The sequence below is a fragment of the Prionailurus viverrinus genome, chromosome B2 (assembly GCF_022837055.1).
Source record: "Prionailurus viverrinus isolate Anna chromosome B2, UM_Priviv_1.0, whole genome shotgun sequence".
In the NCBI taxonomy this organism is placed as follows: domain Eukaryota; kingdom Metazoa; phylum Chordata; class Mammalia; order Carnivora; family Felidae; genus Prionailurus; species Prionailurus viverrinus.
Window position 1 is genome coordinate 51178693 of NC_062565.1, and position 18370 is coordinate 51197062.

Here is an 18370-nt window from a genome sequence, read left to right on the forward strand (position 1 = left end):
AAAAAGAGAAAATGTCGTAAACATATTTATATAATCATAGCTAACATACACTAAGAAAGGTTTAAGCAAACAAAACGCTTCAGTCCACGAATTATCTAACAGTTTCCAAAATAGTCTTAGAATATAAACGTTTCCAAAACTCCAAAGTTAATTTATAATCTTTAGGCAGATATTCATTGCAACTCTATTTGTAACAATAAAATGCTGGAAATAATCCAAATGTTTGTCAATAGGGGACTCAGACACTCACCACTGGAGAAGTGTAGCTAGAAATAAGGAGCATCTCTATATGCTTCTATGGATATGTACTCTGTAGAATGTGTTATTACCTGAAAAAAACAAGATGGAAGAAGATATATTTCACTATTTACCCCCAAAATGTGGCAGGGATATGAATATTTGCTTATATTTGAAATCATAACAACAAAAGGGCATAATAAAAACACTGAAAAAAAATTGGTTATATCGGGACTACAGTGAAGGAAACACAGATTGAAAGCTACATTTTGGATTATACCTTGTTTTGTGAATTTGAGTTTGGAACCATTTTTATATCATTATAAAAATCAAATTAAATTTCAAAAGTAATTCCTAAAACAGAAAGATAAAGATTACTGTGTTGAGTTAGTAGCTTAACTATACAAAGATAAATTATTTCAAGGGGCTTAAAAAACACCGATTTAATGTATAACCATTGGGATATATCCTAGGAATAAAAAGAATTCCAAGTACACCTTAATATGATAAATACTACATATACATACACACACATACGCACACGCACATACCTACATACATACATATGTTTTTCCTTGCCAGAATGCTGGAATTTCTGGGATATTCTGATGATTCAGTAGGACAGAATATGGGACAGAATACTGGAAAGTAGCACTTAGAAGATCTAAGATTGTAAATGCTGAATCCACCTAAGGGCTATGTGTTGCTGAAATTTGCAAGGTGACTGTCTTTGCTGGGACCCAAACCTGATAAGAGCAAACATTTTATTGGGAAAATCTTTTAAGTAAAAGAATAGTTATTAAGTGGAGGTGTAGGGTATATTTGAGGTCTTAACCTGTAAACAGAAAGTTGCAAGCAATTCCTGCATAAACTTTCTATCTTAAAAAAAAATATATAGATATAAACGTATCACTATATTAGTCCCTAAAAATCCCATCACTTCCCAGGAGTTCACACTATTCCTGAGATTTGCTTTCATGCAAGATTTTCTAGTGATTTAATAGTCCTTGTTTTCAAACTATCAGGTAGAAAAAATAGTCATTTCATTGGACAATAAGCTACGATTTTGATTCAAAGAAGATTCAGAAGATTCTGAAATGCGCACTGGAGTGTTTTTGGAATGTGATTCAAATGGGTAAAGTTTAAACTGGAAAGAGCAAAAAGTTAAACATTTTCTATTTATAAAAAGTCAAACTATTTTTTCCTCACCTGGTTAAAAAGTTGGTACCAAAGTCACTAAATAGTTTCATATAATAAATAATCCTTTGTTGGATTCATTCCTACTTCTATTTTAGGAACTTATCGTGGTTTTCCCCTTTGGTTACCACCTCTACGTATCTTATGTTATCAAGCTATCTTTCATAAAATCTTCTAAGTGCTCTTTTATTCTTTATGGAAAATAGTGTGGGTGTGGGAATAACTAACTGGTTAAATTTAAAAACCACAATCAAAGACAGACACAGATATGTGACATGTATTACTATCTTCATGTTAACAACCTTATGACATCATTTTCTAAGCTGTTTCTGAGAATGAAATTCCCAGCCACATCATCAGCTAAATTCACTCAAATTCATTATCTGGATTTGGTGTTTCTCCTGCATGGTTAAAGCTTGGAATTTGAAAGCTTGAAATTTCTTGGAATCAAAAGTGATTTAATAAACAAAGTTAATTTCAATGAGTGATAGATTTGAAGTTTTTGCCAACACAGAGTCAAAGAGATCTATTAAGGCTCTAAAATAAGTAATTTTTTAAAAGATATCATTGGACATTTTGGTTCCCCCAAAGGACTCTGAATTGGCTAAGCATTTAATAATAAGAATGACTTTAAACTTTCTTTTCATCTCAGTATATTAAAAAAATCAGTTAATTTAACATCATCAAAGTGTAATTCCCTATTCACATCTTTCTTTCACAATAAAATTTTATCTGCAGAATTCCAGTTTGATCCTTATGCAGCACTGTGCTGAGTTCTCCTGCTCAGCTGCCTGAGGTATTCATCTGAGTCTGTAGTAGGCATATGAAAGCATATTCCACCCATGTGGGACCAGAAGTTACTCCCAGAGCAGAAAGTCTTCTATCCTCAGCCCACTGCCTTGTAAACTTGTCCTTTAACTCCATACACTTTTGGACCTACAGTTACATTAACTCCAAGGAGGCAAGTACTTTGTTCTCTCAGGAGGGAAGGCCAGATCCCCACAGTAAATTGTGTAGAGGCTTCTTGGGTGCCTGCCCTCAGCCTGGAACTTTGCATTTGCTCTCTCATTCCATCCAGTCAACAACACCAAGAGGGAAAAAATCTCCATAAAAAAATTTTTAAAATTCCAGTATAGTTTACATGCAGAGTTATATTAGTTTCAGATGTACAATATAGTGACTCAACAATTCCATACACCACCTAGTGCTCATCACAAGTGCCATCCTTAGTCCCCATCCCCATCTTACCCATTCCCCCCACTCCCTGCCCTGGTAACCATCAGTTTGTTCTTTGTAGTTAAGAGTCTGTTTCTTGGTTTGTATCTCTCTTCTTTTTTTTTTTAATGTTTATTGATTTTTTAGAGAGAGAGAGAGAGAGAGAGAGAGAGAGCATGCATGAGTGTGTGTAAGCAGGAAAGGGGCAGAGAGAGAAAGAGAATGAGAATCTCAAGCAGGCTCCTCACTGTCAGTGCAGAACCTGATATGGTGCTCCAATCCATGAACTGTGAGATCATGACCCGAGCCAAAGTCAGACACTTAACCAACTGAGCCATTCAGGCACCCCTTTCTATTTGTTTTTTTTTTTTTTTTTTTTTAATTTTTTTTTTCAACGTTTTTTATTTATTTTTGGGACAGAGAGAGACAGCATGAACGGGGGAGGGGCAGAGAGAGAGGGAGACACAGAATCGGAAACAGGCTCCAGGCTCCAAGCCATCAGCCCAGAGTCTGACGCGGGGCTCGAACTCACGGACCGCGAGATCGTGACCTGGCCGAAGTCGGACGCTTAACCGACTGCACCACCCAGGCGCCCCTCTATTTGTTTCTTAAATTCCACATATGAGTGAAAATCATATTGTATTTGTCTTTCTCTTGACTGATTTCACTTAGCATTATTTTCTCTAGTTCCATCCATGGCATTGCAAATGGCAAGATTTCCTTTTTTATGGCTGAATGATATGCGATCATATATATATATATATATATATATATATATATCACATCTTGCTTATTCACCTATTGATGGATACTTGGGCTGCTTCCATAATTTGGCTCTTGTAGATAATACTGCTATAAACATAGGGGTGCATATCCCTTTGAGCTAGTGTTTTTGTATTTTTTGGGTAAGTACCCAATAGTGTAATTACTGAATTGTAGGGTAGTTCTATTTTTAACTTTTTCAGGAAACTATGTTTTCCATAGTAGCTGCACAGTTTGCATTTCCACCAACAGTGCATGAATATTCCTTTTTCTCCACATTCTTGCTAACACTTACTGTTGAAGAAATCTCCATTGAAATTGGGGACACTTCCTGTGTGAACTAGTACCAACCATGGTCACATGGCAGAAAGCAGAGCCTTGGGAAACTGACTGATATGTGTTGACCAGGCCATAGGACTGAGGGAAATAAAGCAGTTGTGGGTACACGGGGGTGGAAGTCAGGAAGTTACCACAATAACTTGGGAGGTAGGGCTTTGCAAGAAGCTGGGGAAATAAGAATTTTTCAAGTTTCATATTTCTCTGTTAAGGCCAGAGAAAATTGGAGCGTGTTTTATAGTAGAAATGAGTCAGCCAGACCGCTCTGTAGGTCTATAGGGCAAAAACATTTTGTTGAAAAGCCCCGTGAGTATTATTCTCATGGAACAGTCTTTTCCTAATTCTAGGGTCTTTTATGTGCTCTGTAGAATGGAGTGTGCATGTTTGGGTGGGAATATATCGGCCACAAGTCTCTCCATCTTTTATTTTTCCTTTCCATGTTGTTTACTGTCTCTTTTCCTCTTGCTCTATCCAAAGATACCAAAGGAGCCAAGCAAAGTGCCCCCCTTTTGTAGAGTTAAACATCTTCATATACAGATAAATGGCTCTGTTGGGTAGGTGAGTACAAGATCTGGTTGTAGCAAAGCTGGGCAGCACATCAGCAACTCCAGATGCTTAGGCCACCTCTCTGTCACCCTTCTAACCCCCACATGGCACTGTGCCCTGAAGGTCAGATGGAGGCAGGGCCTGGGCCTGCCAAGTTTTTTTTACTGGTATTCGTGTATCCTTTTTCTATGTGCCAATTCAGCATGATCTAGGCAAGGATTATTTATTTTGTAAGGACTGAAAATGACTGAAAGTAGCTCAAGTAAAGGAGGGTCCACTGGAAGACTTTGAGGTTATGTCCTGGAGTTCATTTGTAGGAAGTGTGCCTGGACCCCCTGGGAACTCTTTCACTCTTGCACTGTCTCCCTGAGTGAGGTGCCAACTGCTCCTGCTATTTTCCAGGATGGATGTGGCAAGGCTCACCTGACATGACTCCAGGGCTGTAACGACTGTATGACTGCACCATTTTGTTTTAAAAAGTGGTGTTCCTCTTAGCCAATGTGTTATATACAAGTTGTTACAAGGTATGCTGCAAAATGCCTGCAATAAAATTCTTGTTAATTCACATTCATTTAAAAACATTAAGTGAATTTCATTTAATTTTCATGCAAGTGCAGGATTAGAAGTTGTCACATCAACACTAGATGGTCAAGTAGCTAATGCTAGGATGCCAGAATTCCAAAAGGGTTGGGAGTCATTGTTGGGGGTGTCAAAGAATTCGTTTCTCCCATAGGCACATGGCTTTGAGCCAGCATACCTCATAATTCCTTCCCTTCCATCCCCTTCTCTATTTTCCACCCCTTTCTTGTAGTCAGTTCAACCAGGGGGATGTGGATGTCAGGTATTTCTGTTAGCCTTTTAACATCCAAATAGTTATTTCTCAGACACATGGTGACTTGTAAGGGTTGGTGCTGTTCTGATACTTATCCTTTGGAAGTTTAAAAAGTCCTTATTTTGAGGGTGCTCAGGTGGCTCAATTGGTTAAACATCCAACTTTGGCTCAGTCATAATCTCGTGGTTCATGAGCTCAAGCCCCACACCGGGCTCCATGCTGACAGTGCAGAGCCTGGAGCTTGCTTTGGATTCTGTGTCTCCCTCGCTCTCTGCCCTTCCTTTGCTCATGCTCTGTCTCTCTCTCTCTCTCTCTCTCTCTGTCTCTCTCTGTCTCTTTAAAAATAAATAAACATTAAAATAAATAAATAAATAAATAAATAAATAAATAAATAAACAGTCTTCATTTTGTATTAAATATGTGACCAGAGGCCAGGGTCCAGAAGGTCAGACTCAGATGATAAACCAGTAGGTTGTAAATAGCTCCATAAAGGTCATTGAATCCAAACTGATCTAGAGTGAAGGATTAAGATAAAGGAACAGAAAGGCAAATGTAGATTCATGCAAAGAATTAACAACATAAATATTCAGGGGGGATAAAGAATGGAAAGAACTTTCAGTGGTCTTTGTTCTCAGGTAAAATGCCAGGTTGGTCACCTCTATTGCTATGGCTGTGACCCTACTGTACTACTTATGCCACTGTAACATCCAGAAGATGGGACTTGATGAGTCATGCACACTTCCAGAGTGTTTGGTCAGGGAAACCCTGGGAGTACTAGGATGGTGAATACTGTCAGCACCAAAAGGACAAGAGATGATCTTTTGTCAGATGAGATAAAGAAAGAACATTCAGAGACACAGAATATGGAAGCAATTATCTGCCCTCCTAGGAGAGGATGCTGTAATCAAGTACAACAAGCATTTGGGTGAACTCCTGCATCTAGGCTTGGAGGGAGTTGATGCCATCTGGCAGATGGGTGGGAGAACTTTCATTAGTCCCAGGTGTTCTTTGAGGGCCACACATCCAGAGCATTATAGTTGTTTTTTTTTATTTTTTTTTAATGTTTTATTTATTTTTGAGAGACAGAGTGTGTGAGCAGGGGAGGGAGACACAGAGCAGAGACAGGGGGAGACACAGAATCTGAAGCAGGCTCCAGGCTCTGAGCTGTCAGCACACAGCCTGATGTGAGGCTCGAACCCATGAACTGTGAGATTATGACCTGAGCTGAAATTGTACGCTTAACTGACTGAGCCACACAGGAGCCCTGGGAGCCTTTTAGCTTTAAGGCAAGAGTGGGACCAATATTTCCAGTCCATTTGTGAATGATCCCAGAGAAAGAAGCAGAGGAGAGGAAGATACCACTTTTTATCCACCCTGGAGGAGTCCCTAAAGCCTCATTAGTATCTCAACTGTTTGGTCTAAATTGAAGGGTGTAAATACAGTGTTCTTTTTAAACCTAAATTTGATTGATTGATGAATTAATTGATTGATCAGTGGTCACTGGGAACTTAAACATGAATATTATATGATCAAAGCCCTTAAGGAGGTTAGAGTTTAAATGGGGAATACAAATATCTATGATGCTGTGTGATAAGGGCAACAATAAAGCACGTAGAAGATATAAGGAATCTTCTGGGCTTTGCATTGGACAAAATGTCCTTGGGAGGTCCTTTCCTGGCAAGCCAGTATGGGCTTAGCTCCAACTCCAGTGATTCTAAATGAGTCTAAAGATAACAGATTATCTCACATCTGGAACCGTGCCCACTGTCTGAAATTTCCCAGTGGCCACCAATAAGGTCTGGTCCCTACAGGCCCATTAGTTATTATCTATCCTACATTGCTACTTCTGGAACAGACACCAGACATGTAGTATTAGAAACAGTACCACAGGGCTTTGTCCCAAACAATCTTTGAAATAGGCCTGTTTCCACTCTGGCTCGTGCTGGGGAAGCAACACCTTTGCTTCCTGATTTCTGTCACATGTCTTCCTGCAGTTTTGTCTCCTAAGACCAGCTGGTGGAAGAGCTCAAAGTGCAAGGAGCCAGTCATGAGGGACCTGGAGCTCAAGAAATGAGCAGTAAACACTTAGCACATCATAAACATGGATAATTTAACAAGACATACAGATAGATGGCCCCGGTGGACTTCTACTGGATTAGTAGACTGCCTCTTGCTCTTAGTGGTTCTTTCCGTGCTGGTTTTTGGGGAAAAAGTATAAAAGACATTCTGTTAGGAAGATGAGAAAAAAAATGCTTCTGTTTTAGACAAAGCTTGTGAGGGTTCAAGGATCACCCATCTATTGGCCAAAATGAGTTTCAGTGGCTTAAAAATGAGAAAGATAAGTACAGGCATTTTTGCCTTCTCATTGTACTTAAAGGCAGATTTTACAAGTCTTTCTTCTCCACCTGAAAACAGGACTTGAGAAATAGTAAAAAGAGATACTGGATATGACTAGAGTTTCAGCATCCTAAAGATGAATATTGTTCTTAGAAGTAAATGCTTGGTTCCAGAAGCTTTCTGAATACCATGCAGTGCTGAAGAAACTATCACTGCTGGCTCAGACCTTGATAAGATAATAACATATATTAGATGTTTTCCCTAGTCAGACACACTTCTAAGTGTCATATATGTGTGTGTGTGTGTGTGTGTGTGTGTGTATATATGTATATATATATATATATATACATATATACACACACACATATACACAATTTATGTATGTATATATACACACTATATATTCTAATATGTGATAGATAAATAGATACAGATATACTAATTTATTCTCTTAGGACATAAGGGATTAGCAGACCTTTCAAGTCCTGGTATGTTCTAAGACAAGTTAACCCAGAAACTGTCATGGAAAAACAGATTCAGCAAAAAGGGACCAGCCAACATGTTACGCAGAAGTCCCCGTGGCTTAGTGGCAGGGATTGGACATTGTGCCCTTAGGGGAAAAACGATGAGATCAGAGCAGACTGGGAGAGATCAGGTCTGGCACTTGTGCAGCAGGCCTGGATTCAAAGATGATCTGATGGGAAGCTGGGCAGACAGTTGGGCCGAGGCATTCATCCATAGGGGCCGGCCAGAGAGGCACAGTTTGGATTGAGAATGTGGGTGCACCAGATCAAAGCAGCAGGCCTGAGGAAGGGGTGCCGGGGTCTAGAGAGAAGCTTCAGCCCCTGGGATAAAGTGGCAGTTGCTTTTTATAGAGCACTGGTGTATGGGGTGCTCTGGGAGAACCCTGCAAAGGGTGTAGGGTCTCCAGCACTATTTGGGCATACCCTCCCACGGTTTGGTGACCCAGGCAAAAAAAGGGACAAAGTACAAGAATAACAATAGCAGGGAGAAGTTGTGCTAGATTTCATCCCAACACCAAAATGTAGTTACAAACAAGTAGAAGAAGAAGATTTTTACACCCTACTCTGAGCCCTAGAAGGCTATAGTGGACTGCAATTCATTCTCCTTTACCATCAGGTCTAGGATTCTTTTTTTTTTTTTTTTAATTAAAAAAATGTTTATTTATTTTTGAGAGAGAGAGATAGAGAGCAAGCAAGGAAGGGGCAGAGAGAGGGCAACACAGAATCTGAAGTAAGCTCCAGGCTCTGAGCTGTCAGCACAGAGCCCAACACGGGCCTCAAACCCACGAACCATGAGATCGTGACCTGAGCTGAAGTTAGATGTTTAACTGCCTGAGCCACCCAGGCGCCCCAGGTCTAGGATTCTGACTGTTAATAATACTGACTTTGGGGATCTCCATTCTTAGGATTACTCAGGGTTTGTTGTTTAAATCCTACGTGGCTTGTACTAATAGGCACTAATGCCAAGCTTTTACCACTAAATTCATAGGCTTGTCAAATAAATGGTAACACCAAGAGATCTGCTGCAAGTTACTACTTGTAACCCATGTGTAATCCATTCTTGCTTGGTGTCTTAAGGTATTCTTTAGTTCCTAATCCCTAAACCTAAATAAAGAGTTGGCAACCTTTTTCTTTTAAGACCAGTGGTAAATACTTTAGCCCTTGCTGGCAATATTCATTTCTGCCACTGTGGTGGGAATCTGTGATAGACAGTAAGACAAATAGGTATGGCTGTGTTCCAGTAAAACTTTATTGACAAAACAGGCAGCAACCAGATTTGGCATGTGGACCACCGCTGCTGATCCACGATAGAAATGAACAAAGAGATATATACATTTTATACTCTCCACGAGCAATTTTTAAATTCTAATTGTTTTTTTTTCTAAAGGATGGGGGGTAGGAGGAACCATTTTACCTGTGTGTCCCTGTCATTTACCTTCTAGCTTCCATTTGTAACTCTGGAAGCGAATAGCCTCAAACCAAACTTCCTGTCTGCTTTTAAGATACAGAAGCGGCTGGAACGTGTTATTGCGGGTTTTTTATTTTAAGGACTGATATCCTGCTTGAAACTTTTTCCTCCCATCTAGTGAAGTTCTTCATACACAGACAGCCTCTGGTAAGAATTGAGTAGTGTCTCTTTCGCGGTCACTACTCTTTCTTTCTCCCATTTCACTGGCAACAATGACCATCTAATTTGGCCTTCTTTGGCACTGCTTATCCAAATAGAGAGTTAATGTATTCAAAGATGAGGCAAATGCAGTTTCTTTCAAAATGCAGGAAAATACCAAACGCAGAACTCTATTAGAAGAGACTGATCCTGGCCAAAATCAAGTCCAAAGGTTAAACATGTTTGCCCTCCTTATCTAAGGAATGAAAATGCTCAGATGCAGGGCAGAACCTGATAAACACTAAATTGTCTTCAGCAATTAGCAACTTCCGTCACCTGTTATTGCTTGGCTAGTGTCTTCCCAAAAGATATAGGGAAATGCTAATTTAGCCCTTGGGGCCTGTGAATGTCACCTTATTTGGAAATAGGGTCTTTGCAGATGTAATCAAAGTGAAGATGTAATTAAGGTGAAGTCATTAGGGTAGATCCTAATATAATATGACTGGTATTTTCATAAGGTGACAGAAATCTGGACACAGACACACACACACAGAGGAGAATGCCACGTAAAGACAGAGATGTGCGGGGAGAAGGAGGCCACATGACAATGGAAGCAAAGATGGGAATGAGGTAGCCACAATGCAAGAAATATCAGAGATGGCTGATAACTTTCAGGAGCTAGGGGAGAAGCATGGCACAGGCTCGCTCTCAGGCCTCCAGAACCTTGCTGGCACTTTGATTTTGGACTTCTAAGCCTCCAGAACCATGAAAGCACAAACAGCTATTGTTTTAAGTTACTCAGTCTGTGGTAATTTGTGGCAGTCCTAGGAAACTAAGATACCACTATGGGCTGACACAGAATAATTCAAATAAATTTCATAGAGCGTTCCTCTCTCCTCTTGTTAAATGTCCTCCTCACTGTCTAGATACTCAGTAATGGAGTCAGCTCAGTAATTCTGCCATCAGATGCACAGGCCACATTTGATTTTGATTTATCTTTCAGATAACCCGGGACTTTCAAAGTTAAATGGAAATGATCATTTTAATACTTTGCCTGATGTGGATTCAGAGCCAGGCCAAAGGCAGTTTGGCAACCTGTCAGCAACTGATAGTATGACTGAAAAACCTGATATGTCAGCTATTGTTCTACTGTATTAGCTTCTTTGGGTCCTATGAACTCATGAAATATAACAAAGCGCTGTATTGTCTAAACTCTTCTGAATATATGGCTAGCGGTCACATAACTCCTTTTGTCTTAGTCTACGCCTGTCAAAGAGGAATTCTCTGGTGTCTTTGTTTTCCTTTAGAGCTTTCCCCTCTAATTTGATCTGTACTTGATGACATGGTCATAAAGAACACCACGTACCTGGTAGAGCAGAATCGCACGTAAGCGTTGCTAGAGTCAAAGGAAGGAAATTACCCAGGCAGAAGAATTCTAAGAGCTAACGTTTATTGATTCCTGTGTGCCAAACTCTTCTTCAGATGCTTGACAGCAGATACCATTTTTATTCTTACAAGGACCCTATTGGGCAGGTGTTATTTCTCTCCTCCCTTTACAGCAAACAAACCAATTGATGGCAGCGATGAGTAGAAGTCACCAGAGGTCACGGGGCTGATGAGCACCAGGGCTAAGATTATGAACCCAGGTGGTCTGGATGCAAAGTCTTTTCCTTAACCATTACTCCGTTGGCTTTCTACCTGGGAAATACTCCCATCCTGGATCTGAACCTTGGCGTGTTTTCCTCACTGAAAAGCATTGTTTTTATGGCCTTTTCATCTAATGGAAATTTTGGATCTATGTGTTTGCCCAAGGTTGTAGGATCATCTCTGCAGGAAGGGGATGGAATGAGCCCCTGAAGTCCAGCTCTGGAGTATTTGTGATTGTTGATGTTACAGAGGCCTCTTGATCTTTGAATGATCTAGGCCACAGGGGCACCACTTTTAAGCAGTCACATTTTCTCCAACTAGACCCACTAACCAGAAATATCACAACATTTTCAAAATGAAATGTTTTGTTTTCGTATCATGTTATTATACAATAAAATTAGTGCCAGTGATTGACTGCAGGTCTACTTACCTCCTTACACAGCACACATCTGGGATGAGATATCAGAGATCCAGGGAAGAGAGGGCCAGAGTCCAGTGCCTCTTTTGGGAGGGCTCCTATAGACCAGCATCTCCTACTGTTTAAGTGGTCAAGAGGGAAATGGATTAGGGAAAGGATGGGTCAGGATTGCTTCTAGGATAGGAGTTTAATCCCATCGTCCCCAAAACCCCCTGCCCACAAAAAATTTTTTATTAAAATTCTTTTGACTATTCTAAAATGACTTTCCTAGATAACCCAATCTATTTATACACATAATTGAAAATCAATGTTATGCCCAACTGAATCATAAAGAAAGAACAAAAGGAAAGTAAATGGAAAGTAAATAGTATGATACTTATAGCTCAGGACCAACTATAGCAAAGTCATAATGATGTAGTCAAATGTTTGCACCCATGTGTGGAATCTGCAAATGTGAGTATGTGCTGATACAGGGTGTGGTGTGAGTCACCTATTGAGAGTAGCCTTACCTCAGGAGATGAGATTTTTCCAGTGGTGAGTAATCTAAGTAAAGTTATTAGCAAAACAGCATATAAGCTCCCCCTGATTAAAAAAAATTGTCAACAAAGCAACATAGAATTTTCCCTCCAGTTTAGTGGCGTTGCAGGGATATTCAGCCTATATCAAAACCCAGAGAAAACACTGTGTGAATGTGGGAAATAGACTGGGGTCCTGACTTTGTCACCTACGTGAATTAATTCAATGGTTAAGCAGGATGTGGGACTATCTAGTTGTGGGACCATCCACAGTTCCATGATATCCACCATATCCAAACTTCAACTGTTGGGACATACAACCGCCCCTTTAAATTTCCACACCTCCAGGCGCTGGATCACTCCAACTGGCAGCCACTAGGTTAGGGCTTCCTTCTTCCCAAATCTCTTTTGTCCCCTTGTCCTCTCCTGTCTCTGCCTTCCTCTCTTCTCCCTTCTCTTTTCCTCTGCTGCCACTCCTGTTCATCTCCCGTGTTCCCTTGCCTTTCCCCTCCTTGCTCTGCTTTTCCCATCTCCTCCTCCTTCGCACTTTCATCAGGGAGGAGGTGGTGGCCCTCTTGTAAGAGCAGAGTTGAGGGGTTCCTGTCTCTTGCGGAGAGTATATCTCATAAGACTGCCTGCAGCTATTTTCCCAGCCCTGAACATCCTCACACTGCATTTTCTCTCTCTGTCTCTCTCTCCAAATTTTGATCTGTAATTTCAACTGTATAGGTCAGAAAAACACAGTCAGAGAAACACTGTGATATCAGAGCCTTAACTCTTTAATATAATTTTAATATAGACTCTTAAACACCAAATAATGGCTAAAGTATGCATACATTATTGCCTTTAAGTTTCATCTTATCCCCATTTTACAGATGAGGGACAGAGACACAGAAATTAAATGACAGGCCCAGCCTACAGAGTTCATAAACAGCAGAGCTGGGATATTGTGTTAACTCGGCAAGGGGTGTCATGACGGCAGTTCCTATCCCCAGAGAACTGGCTACCTAGCGCACAGGAAAAACCTGAAAATGAATAGGTGAAAATTTGACAGCTAATATTTATTGGGTATTTTCATGTGTCATTAAGTGTGTTCTACACACATCATCTTATTAATTTTTTTAAATGTTTATTTATTGATTTTGAGAGAGAGAGAGAGGACAATTGAGAGAGAGAGAGAGAGCGAGAGAGAGAGAGAGAGCAAGCATGTGGGGAGGGGCAGAGAGAGAGGGGAGAGAGAGAGTCCCAAGCAGACTCCATGCCATCATCATGGAGCCTGACTCAGGCCTGAACCGACAAACTGTGAGATCATGACCTGAGCCTAAATCAAGAGTCAGACGCTTACTGAATGAGCCACCCAGGTGCCCCTCTTATTAATCTTTTTAATAAACCTGTAATGCCCATGATTTTGTTGTTGTTGCTGTTTGTTTGTATTTAGCATCACCATGCACTTGCAGGTAAGGGACCACAGGTAGAGAGGCTGCTAGTAAGTAGTTGGTCTGGGATTCAGACACAGACTGCCTGGGGAGCCTGGGTTCTCACCCACTAGTCTAAGCCCTGGGATTTCAAGAGAGGGAAATGTTTCTGGCAGCTGGGATCAGGGAGTGGCATTGCAGCTGAGCTTAGGGTTGGGGTAAATTTCCACAGGTGGAGATGGGGAGGCATATTCCGTGCCTGGAATGGGTGGAGCCTGGGGGACAAGGAGAGGTAGTCACATAGTGCTTTCTCCTTTTACATTAAACACTGTTTTTTAATTAAAAAAAATTTTTTTACATCCATTTATTTTTGAGAGACAGAGAGAGACAAAGCGCAAGCAGGGGAGGGGCAGAGAGAGGGAGACAGACAGGCTGTTGGCTGTTGAAGCAGGCTGCTGGCTCTGAGCTGTCAGCACAGACTGTGACATAGGGCTCGAACGCATGAACCATGAGATCATGACTTGAGCCAAAGTCAGGCACTCAAACGACTGAGCCACCCAGGCACCCCTCCTTTTACATTTTAAAGGCACACTTTGTTTGTTTGTTTTCTAAATGTTCATTTATTTTGAGAGAGAGAGAGTGCATGAGTTGAGGGGGACAGAGAGAGAGAGACAGACAGAATCTCAAGAGGGCTATGTCTTGACAGCCCCCACTGAGGGCTCATGTTCCATGAGATCATGACCTGAGACGAAACCAAGAACCTGATGCTTAAAGGACTGACTCACCCAGACGCTCCTGTTTGTTTGTTTGTTTTTAATTCCAGTTGAATATTGAAGAGAATGAGCCTTACTGTTGAACATCTGTAATTAGAACAAATACATCTTTATCTGTTCTGGGCGACTATTGAAATAGTTTGTGAGAGGGGCACCTGGGTAGCTCAGTCTTTTAAGTGTCTGACTCTTGATTTCGGCTCAGGTCATGATCTCGTAGTTTATGAGTTTGAGCCCCCCATCAGGGTCCACACTAATAGTGTGGAGCCTGCTTGGGATTCTCTCTCTGCCCCTACCAAACTCATGTGCTCTCTCTCTTTCTTAAAATAAATAAATAAACTTAAAAGAAAAAACACTTATTTTTAAAAAATTAAATAGTTTGAGAAAGCACCATGGTCATTCCTGCCTGGCGCTCTGTGCACTCTGTGTACCAGGAAATGGTCTGAAGGCAAGGGCCGGAGCTCCAGTCCTCACTCTGCCTGTCGATCTTGGGCCTTCTACCTGATCCTCCCCATTCTTCCACAAGTGTGGGGTAATGACACAGGCCATGGTTATCCTGGAAAGACCCTGGAAGACCTAAGGAGGGAACAGGGGTGCCCGGCTTCAGAGGAGAGGTGCTACGAAACTCTAAGGCATCAAACATTTTTATTAGTCTGCTTAATCTGTCCTTTTAATATGTAGTAGTAATTAACATTGGCCCTGGGCAACTCAGAACAGGAATGTTGCGACCTCAGTTAATTTGTAGAGTGCCCTGGTGTTTGCACATACATGCTCTAATTCAATCTTTACTAATTTTCCTATGAAGGAAGCAGGATGATTATGATCAATTGCCATTTTTACAAAAACTGAGACCCAAACCATTTGTTTAGCAAATGCAAGATCTGGGTATAAAATTCCAGGCTTCCGACGTGCAGTTTAGACTACTTTCCAAGGACCATAGAAGAGGCTTTCTGGGGACAACCCTTGCTAAATTTCTTGGCAAAATTCAAGACAGGCAAGAGCACAGACTTGCTAATGCTGTTTGCACATAGTACATAACCCACAGTGACACTGAATTTCTAAATCTTTTAAAAAATTCAGCTCCAAGTTTGCCCCTCTTGCTTTAACCCCTCCAGATAGAATCTGCCACTTCTGCAGCAATCCCGTGAGGCTGCCCACCTGCCCCTGTAATTACACGTACTGCGTCATACAACAATAATTCGTTTACATGTCTGTCCCCTCCATCTCTTCCCCTTGTCTCCCCACCCCCCGGGGACAGTGACGCAGGGCCAGCCATCTTGGGTCTCCAGTACCCAGCAGGTTGCTAGATGCAATAAATGCCCAAGAAGGATCTTTATGTTTTTCATAAAAGGAAAAACTTACTTCAACTGCGTAAAATTCAGAAATATTTGAACAGTAAGGAATATCAAAAATGAAATAAAGTTAAAAAGAAATCGAAAAATAAGAAATGGCTACAAAATATCAAATCCTCTAATCTATGAATTAATAATAAAAATATTACTAAGTTCAGCTAGGGATGATGCTGCCATTTGGGGCTGTGTGTATGTGTTGTTTTAAATACCAGTCAAAACATTTTGAGGTAATACTTTTACTGATTTCTAAAAAATTTTAATGTTGATTCATTTACTTTGAAAGAGAAAGAGCATACACATATGTGAGGGAAGGGCAGAGATAAAGAGAGACAGAGAAAGAGAAGGAGAGAGAATCCCAAGCAGGCTCCACACCGCCAACACAGAGCCCAGCTCAGGGATCAAACTCTCAAACCGTGAGATCATGACCTGCGCTGAAATCAAGAGTCAGACGCTTAACCGACTGAGCCACCCAGGCGCCCGGGGACTTTTACTGATTTCTAGTAGCAGCTCAGAGGGTATAGAAATGGTCTTTACTCTTCTAAATGTTTCCATTTGGTCATGTCAAGGTTCAATGATAATTTAAGTAATAATGGACCTTTTTCTTGAAGCAAAATGCAATATATCATCAATATTCTACAGGGTCTACTGAAGTGGAAACGACGTACGTACAAGAATTATAGAACAACCATCTGTATTAGAAAAACACTACCTTAGGAATTATCATTCTATCAGACCTTACTAACAGCACATGTTTCATCAATTAAGTAATAGTAGTTGAACTAAAAAGAGATATATCAAAATGACTTCTAAAGTCTTTATTTTTTTAATGTTTATTTGTTTTTGAGAGAGAAGAGCATGAGCAGGGTGGAGGCAGAGATAGAGGGAGAGAGAGGGTACGAAGTAGGCTCTGTGGCACAGCACAGAGTCCTATGTGGGGCTCAAACTCACGAAATGTGAGATCATGACCTGAACTGAAGTCAGACGCTTAACCAACCGAGCCACCCAGGCATCCCTCAAAATGACTTTTAAAGAGAGAGGGTGCAGGAAAATCACTCGGTTGTTGTGGATACACAGAGATTGGGGGCTTTGAAAGTTGAATCAGACCAGCATGTGACCCTGGATTCCAGAGACATCACAGCTTAACCCTCCCTTTCCCCTGGGGACCTGATGACCCAGGGGATGCCCCAATTCTCTTGGGCCTGTGCCCAGGGCTGCTTGTTGAATAATAGGGGCTTTAGTTTTCTACTGTTGCTGGACAAATCACCCCAACTCAGTGCCTTAAAGCAACACACATTTATTGCCTTTTATTCTGCAGGTTGCAAGTGTGGGCTAGCTTGCTGGTTTCTCAGCTCCAGGTTTCACAGGCTGTCATCAAGGTGTCGACAGGACACATTCTTCTGGAGAGGCTCATTCCAGTTGTTATTGGCAAAATCCAGTGCTTCGCAGCTGTAGGACTGAGGTCCTCATCTCCTCGCTAACTGACAGCTGGGGGCTGGCTGTAGCTTCTAGAGGCTTCTCTTCAATCTCTGCACGCGGACACCTATGCCTCAGTGGCAGCAATAGTGCAGTCAATCCTTCTCACACTTGGAAGCTCCTTTCTCTGCTGCTGCGTCTCTGACTCCAGCTGGAAGTGGAGTCTCATTTTAAGGTCTCAAGCGATTAGATTGGATCCACTTGGTTAATCCAGGCTCGTCTCCTCACCTCATGAGTCATAGCTTTAATTACATCTGTAAAGCCCCTTTCGCCATGGAACAGAACATACGTACAGGATCCAGACATTTGGGTGTGGGTGTGGACATTAACCAGCCCCGCATAAGACCCCGTGGGAAAACTAGAATTTAAACTATGCTTCAGCCAACTTTTGGGTGTTTGGCCATTTCCTGGTCCTGGCTTATTGAGCTTTCTCTCAGTTGGCAACCAACCTTCTTGAGCTTCTTTTCCCATAGGAGATAATCAGTCCAGCTTGCAAGAAGGAAGCTGTGCACTGCCATTCTTCCCCCAGGTCTCCAGCCATCTTCTGGGTGGGAGCTGTGTTTCCAGTTTATAGTGCTGATGCTTTCCTACATTTTAACAACTTTTTTTTTTCTCAACTTCTAAGGTAAATTACCTCCTCGACTGGTTTTCTGCAAAGTTTCATAATATGTTCTTGATACAGTTCAGGTAGTATTTGATGTTTCAATGGAAGCTCTTAAATCTCCCCATCAGGCTGTGAATTTCCAGCCACTAAAGATGGTTGTTTGGATTAGAAACATTTTGTGACCTGTAAGCTCTTCATTTGATTTTATTCAAAAAACTTTTTTTAATTTTATAATTTTTTTAATTTAAAAATTTTTTAAGTATTTATTTTTTGAGAGAGACAGAGACAGTGCAAGTGGGGGAGGGGCAGAGAGAGCAAGTGCTATACTGTCAGCATAGAGCCCGATGCAGGGCTTGAACCCATGAAACCTCAAGATCATGACCTGAGCTGAAACCAAGAGTCAGACACTTAACAGACTGAGTCAACTAGGCACCCCAATATTATTTTAAAAACTTTTAAAGTTCCTTGTTTCTCTCCTTGAAATCTTCTAAGGAAACATTTAAGTTAGCGGCATCAATGAGTTTCTTCAAATTGACTTGTGGCTGACCATTTAGGCAGCCATGTCCAGTTCTCTTTTTTCTACA